This window comes from Triticum aestivum, chromosome 4A (genome assembly GCF_018294505.1).
Source record: "Triticum aestivum cultivar Chinese Spring chromosome 4A, IWGSC CS RefSeq v2.1, whole genome shotgun sequence".
NCBI classification, from domain to species: Eukaryota; Viridiplantae; Streptophyta; class Magnoliopsida; order Poales; family Poaceae; genus Triticum; species Triticum aestivum.
This window is the reverse complement of record NC_057803.1, coordinates 120988398-120994488: the sequence shown is the minus strand read 5'-3', so window position 1 is coordinate 120994488 and position 6091 is coordinate 120988398.

Genomic DNA, 6091 nt, shown 5'->3' with positions numbered 1-6091 from the left:
CGGAGGTGACGAGCAGGACGCCGGACGGGGCCGGATCGCACGGAGCCGGCGTGCGGGATGCCAGACGGGGCTGGGTCGCGCGGAACCGGCGCGCGGGAGCCGGAGGCGGCCGAGCTCGGGCAGGAGCCGGCATGCTGGAGATGGCGCGAGCGTGGCCGCGGGAAGCGTAGATGGGCGCGAAGGCGGGGCTCGAACCCATGGTTGCAGGGGTGGTGCGGGGCACTGGTGGTGGCGGCTGTGCCAGGAGGCAGCGGCTGGAGCTCCTGCGAGCTAGAGCAGAGGAGGCGCGGTTGCCGGCAGATGGGCATGCATTAGCAGCAATGCAGGCAGAGGGGATGAGTGAGGAAGCAGCTTGGGTGGGACGAGGCAGCAGCACGGCTGGAGAGGAAGAGGTGCCGTAGGAGGCCGCCGGCGTGCGGATTGCGCGGCCCCCGGGGCGGAGGAAGCAGCCTGCAGCGACGAGCAGAGGAGGAGCAAGCCTATGGCCGTTATCTGACCAATGTCCGTCTACTATCTGATCGATATACGGGCGTTTATCCAACCTGCATATGGCTAGTGTATAGGCAATATCTGACTAATGGTTTGACCATTGTTTTGACTTGCTCTAGCTAGCTTGTATGGACGAAATGTGGAGGAGCGAAAGTGTATTCTGGTCAGAGGAAGGCGCAACGCGGAGAGGAGCAGAGGCAAGCCGCGCGTGGATGGTCACGGCCGACCGAAGCGAGGCCTCGCGCGCGACGCGTGCGCGGACTGACGGCCGGCGTTGCGATGGTGGTGACGAAGAGGCTGACGGCGAGGACGCGCCACCCCTCGTGGCCGCTCCGGGGACGGGTCGATGTCAAGCCCCCGAGCGCTACCGGAGAGATGGCGCGACGCCGCGCCGGAGGCGATGAAGAAAAAAGGGTCCCGCCCGGACAGCGAAACCAGCAGCAGCGCAGTAGCATAGTACCGCACCACGAAGGGCACCAACTATCATGGTATTTCTCACGGGGGGCTTGCGAGTCGACAGATGCCACAAGGGCTTAGTGTGTGGGTAAGACTGCTGCTTATAGGCCCGGGAGCGGGTATGCGAGTAGCACGCGGTGGTTTACCCAGCTTCGGAGCTCTCCGTAGAGATAATACTCCTACTGCTGCATGTCTGAGTGTATCTATCTAGGGTGTACATCGGGCAGTACAAAGTGCTCCTGGAGCTGTATCTCGGATCAGTGACCAGTGCATCTGATATAGTATATGCCTATTCGAGGCATGCTAGTGGCCGGCCATGTATGGCCATGGCTTGTGGCCGTGGGAGTCCATCCTTCTGGATGGATGGATGAGTGCCCCTTTTATAGTGTGGGCTAGCTTACTATGTAAGGTATGTGGGTATGGTGGGTATCATGCTTGTCCCCTGGGTCACTTCATAAATAGTGCCAGGGGACAAGTGACACTATACATGATGGCATTGAGGTACAACCGTCTCGTCCGCGGTATGGCCGCCACGTCGGGGTCTTGTCGGTGTCGGGTCGGGCTGCAGTCGGCAGCCGGCTGGTTGGCGCAGCCGGTAGCCGGCTGGTTGGCACAGCCGGCAGCCGGCGCAGTCGGACTGAGGGGCTTTGCTAGCCCCGATGTCTTGAAATATCGTCTTGCCATCCTCAGGGTAGCCGTGGTCGATTACTCCGACAGTATATGAGATACGGTGGCACATTGACTTAAGTCGAATATAAGTGCCCAAAATTTGTGTGCATGTTGTAATAAGGATTCACTTAAAATAGTACGTGAGCGAACAGAGGGATCAATTGGACAGTGTTCCCGAGCAGTAGCGAGATGTGTGAGGTAAGAAACACCGTTGGCGCTTTTAATTTTTCTTATTAATTTGTTTGTTTCACCCTCTGACTGGTGGGACCCAACGTACTATGTGGAGAGAGGTAAGGTGACAAAGGCTGCATTATTTCTGCACCACTGTGGATAGTCTTACCACCAAAGCCACATGACACGATTATGATTGAAATCCCAATGACTCCCACACACACACAAAAATACGGCATGCTTGTCACACGAATGCAGGAATGTATAAAAGGTTATTTCCCTCTCGTTGAACATAACGGGAGGGTTGTGTAGCTGGTTAGCCTGTTCGCTCATCAAACTTGAGGTCTCGGGTTCGATGACTACACTTGAGCATAATTTGTGCCAGGAGGATTCTTTGACTGGTCAAAATGTTTTCTAGGGTTTGCACACTTCACACTCTCTCTCCAGTATATATACACGCTGGAGCCTTAGCGCTTGTAGTTGCTCTCTTCACACTCTCTCGCCCTCTCCCACTAGAGCCTCAGCGCTTGTAGTTGCTCTCTTCACACTCTCTCGCCCTCTTCAGATCTAAACAAGACTTCTTTGGCCTCTCTCTCCCCTCACTGCTGCTCAAAGAGCCGGCAGGATCCGTCCGCCGGGAAGGGAAGGAGGCTTAACGCTGTCGCCGTCGACGAGGGACTACCGGCGCAACTGTTCACTTTCCACCCAGCGGCAACGCGGGAGGGCCTCCGACCCCTTCTTCTTCGCCGTCGTCCCGTCGCCCACCGAACCACGCCCCAAGAACCTTAAGGTATAATTTACTTACTCCACATACATTGCTCTAGCTGCATGTATACCATGAATCTAGGACGTGGTTCAAAGAGGAAAGGAGTGGGGGAAAGTAGTGGGAAAAGTTGTATATAGCATGAATCTAGGACGTGGTTCAAAGAGGAAATGAAGGGGGAAAGTTGTATAACATGAATCTAGGACGTGGTTCAAAGAGGAAAGGAATGGGGGAAAGTAGTGGGGAAAGTTGTATCGCATAAATCTAGGACGTGGTTCAAAGAGGAAAGGAAGGGGCGAAAGTACTAGTTCAAAAAGGAAAGGAAGGGACAAGACTGTAGAGGTTGAGCAGGACTAGATTTGCTGCGCTCACATAGGGAAAGGTGTCTAAAGATAACAAAACTGGGACCAACACAAATATGCTCCTTGGTTGTTTGTTCTTTGTTGCAACAGACTGTGCATGACCATAGTACATCGGTAGATGCACATGGTGCTGGTGCATCCACAGTCCCATGCAACTCATTAGCTGTTGTTAATCTAAGGCCCTGTTTGGTTAAAAACTCCCTAGTCCCTACCTGCTTGGTTCCAGGGACTAAACATGGACTAGAGGTTATTAAATGACATGCTAAAATACCATGTTACCCCTAGTAATGAACTAATAGAGACAAGGTGTGATGCGTGGCAGGGGTAACTGTTGGACAAAGTCCCAAAAAGACTCCCTCGGGGTCTTCTTTCTTTAGTCCCAAACGCCCACTTTTAGTCCCTAAAAGTCCCTCCTGTTTGGTTTAGATGGGACTGACATGGAGTTTTTTTAGTCCCTACACCAAAATGTCCCTGTAAACAAACACCCTCTAATAATGTCGCTGGAAAATTGATGCAATGCCACAGTTAAAACCAAATTACATGTTTAACAAATTTTATTGTTAATATAATCTCTATGTTAATATTAATCAATGCCACCGTTTGAGAAATGCTACTGTCTTGCTTTCTTTCCCATTTAGATAAGGTAGATGCTTCTTTTTGTTGGCTTTTGTGTCATCCACCGTTATTGACCACTAATTGTTTCCTTTGCACCTCTGTGTAAACAGGGTTATCTACTTCACCTTGTTGCCATTGTGACCTTTTGTTGCACTGCACAAAACACTTTTGTTTTAAGAGTGTTTTGTGCAGTTGAACCAAAATGTCACACCGACAACGTTGCTTGATTGCTTGATCTTAGTGGAACTGCACAAGAGGAGATCTTACTTCCTATCCGTTAAGGTGAATTTGGTTCAGATCTTCTTCTTGTGAGTTGTTTGAATTCCGCATCATGAGAGGTCAGTACTAGCCTTCTTTCACATGATTCTGCCGTGTGCTTTCATATGTTGTGCTACTTGTACGATAATGTTGCTTGATTTTAGTGAACTGCACAAATGGAGACAAGACTTCCAATCTGTATGTGCACCGTAATATCCCAATGAGGTAAGATAAGGATATTTCACAACTCCTGGCATGTATTTTGCCACTTTCATCAGAAAATTAAGTTTAGTACTATACTTTTGCTCCCTAATTGACATGCCAAATCTTACATTGAAGGCGAAGCTTGTCTGTTATTGAACCAAGTGATGAAGGGGAAGAACAAGCGGAATAAAAACAAAAATCAACTCCCGGTGCTGTAATGGAGCACTGGAACTGTGATTACACAAGTAATGATATAGTTTTGCATCTTAATTTATTGCTATGGCTGGAACGAGCAATTGTTTTGCCACTGATTTGATGCCACTCTTAATGTAATATGTAATTATCTCAACTTGTGCAAACATGGATCTTCGTTGAAGATACCATATATTTTAGTGGAACTGCACAAGAAGATGTTGGAAATATTAAACTAATCGAGGAGTATATAGTAAGCATGGCCACCACCATAGATAGAAACAGATGGTTCCGGAGAAGTGCTTCATCTGTATGCTCTACACAATAAGCCTCGTGACAAAGGTTGGTACTCGCCCACTGATTTCATCCATATGATTGAGCTTTGTCATCTCTATTGGTGTTGTGCTACTGTTTAGATACTGTCATGAAAAAGTGGTATTGTCCTTAAGAAGTGCTTCATCTGTGTTGTTTTAAATATTTCCTTTCCTTTTTTCGAGCAAACAGGGATGCTAGCATTTAGTAGTCCTCTTATCTTTGCACAACAGGATCATCTTCCTCTGAAGAAGAATATGGAGTACGTGAAGTGACTAGTTCCGATTATGCCAGGATGAAGAAGCCCTATCTATCTTCTCATCAGAAGGAGCAGTTGAAGGATGGTTACATTACTCCACACAAGACCAAACTAACTTCAGCTCAGAAGGACTGACAAATCTCTATTTTTTTGCTGTGATGCGCGAGTACAATGTTGTTCTAGGATTCTTTCTGGTGAGTTCCATTTTTCTAAAAGTGTGCTCTACATGGACCATGTATGTGCCTATTGAAACTGTCAATTCATAGTACAGTTTGCTTTATACTAATCACTTTTTTGTATTTGTGCAAACAGGGGTGCTTAGCTTGATTTCAATGGGAACTGCACAAAATGTTCATGAATACATCGAATCATTCATTCCCACCACAAGAAAGGAGGTGCCGATAAGTTCAAGGCATTGCAACATATAAGGGCGAAATCATACAAGCTACGTGCGAATTTGGTTGATTTTGGTGAAACTGCACAAAAAGAACAGCTGGTTTATTTAGCACGAGGTGCCATGTCAATGTCCAAACTAATGGCAAACCCTACCCATTCCACAATCGTAGGCATTTGATATTTTGGAATGGGACAACCTTGTCAAATTTTGCTCATTGATTTTAGCAAGACATGCGTTTGATATTTTTGAATGGGACACCCTTTGCTGTCAGCAGCGTCGATCAATTTTTTCTTTATTCTTTAGTTGTGAAGTAAATATTGCCTCTGACATGTGAGTCGCTGAGATGCATAATCATCGATTGTTTTGAATGTTCTCTATGAATTGCCAGGCCTGTGTGTTTGATTGCAATGTACAAAAACGCTAAAAAGCTGCTCAAACTCTTTGTACTCCTCCTGTTCCTTTTGACTTCGCACATTGTGAAAGTGCATACTTTTTTGTATAAGATTGGTCAAAGTAGAGATACTTTGATTGCAGACAAAACTTGTATGCAGACTAGCAAGGACCAGAGGGAGTACAAGTGAAACTGCTGCAAACGAGGTGATCACCCCGGGAATAATGCTAGTACGTATTGTTTTGCATGTTCATCCAATGCCAGTGATACAGGAATTCGAACTAATCGAAATAAATTCATTCATACACGGTCGTATTTCATATAAACATGCCGAATTTCATTACATTTCATACATTCTTCAACTAAAAAGGGGTGCACTGGAGGTATAATTAATTAACCGAAGCTACCCACCTGTGTCCTGCTGAGCCGAACAGAAACTTCAGTGACTTAACTGCAGGTGCAGTTGCATAACTCACATGTGGCCTGTTGGGCCCACGTGTCAGTCAGCCAACTGCACCAGCAGTTAAGAAGAAGCAGCGTTCTTCTCCAGCGC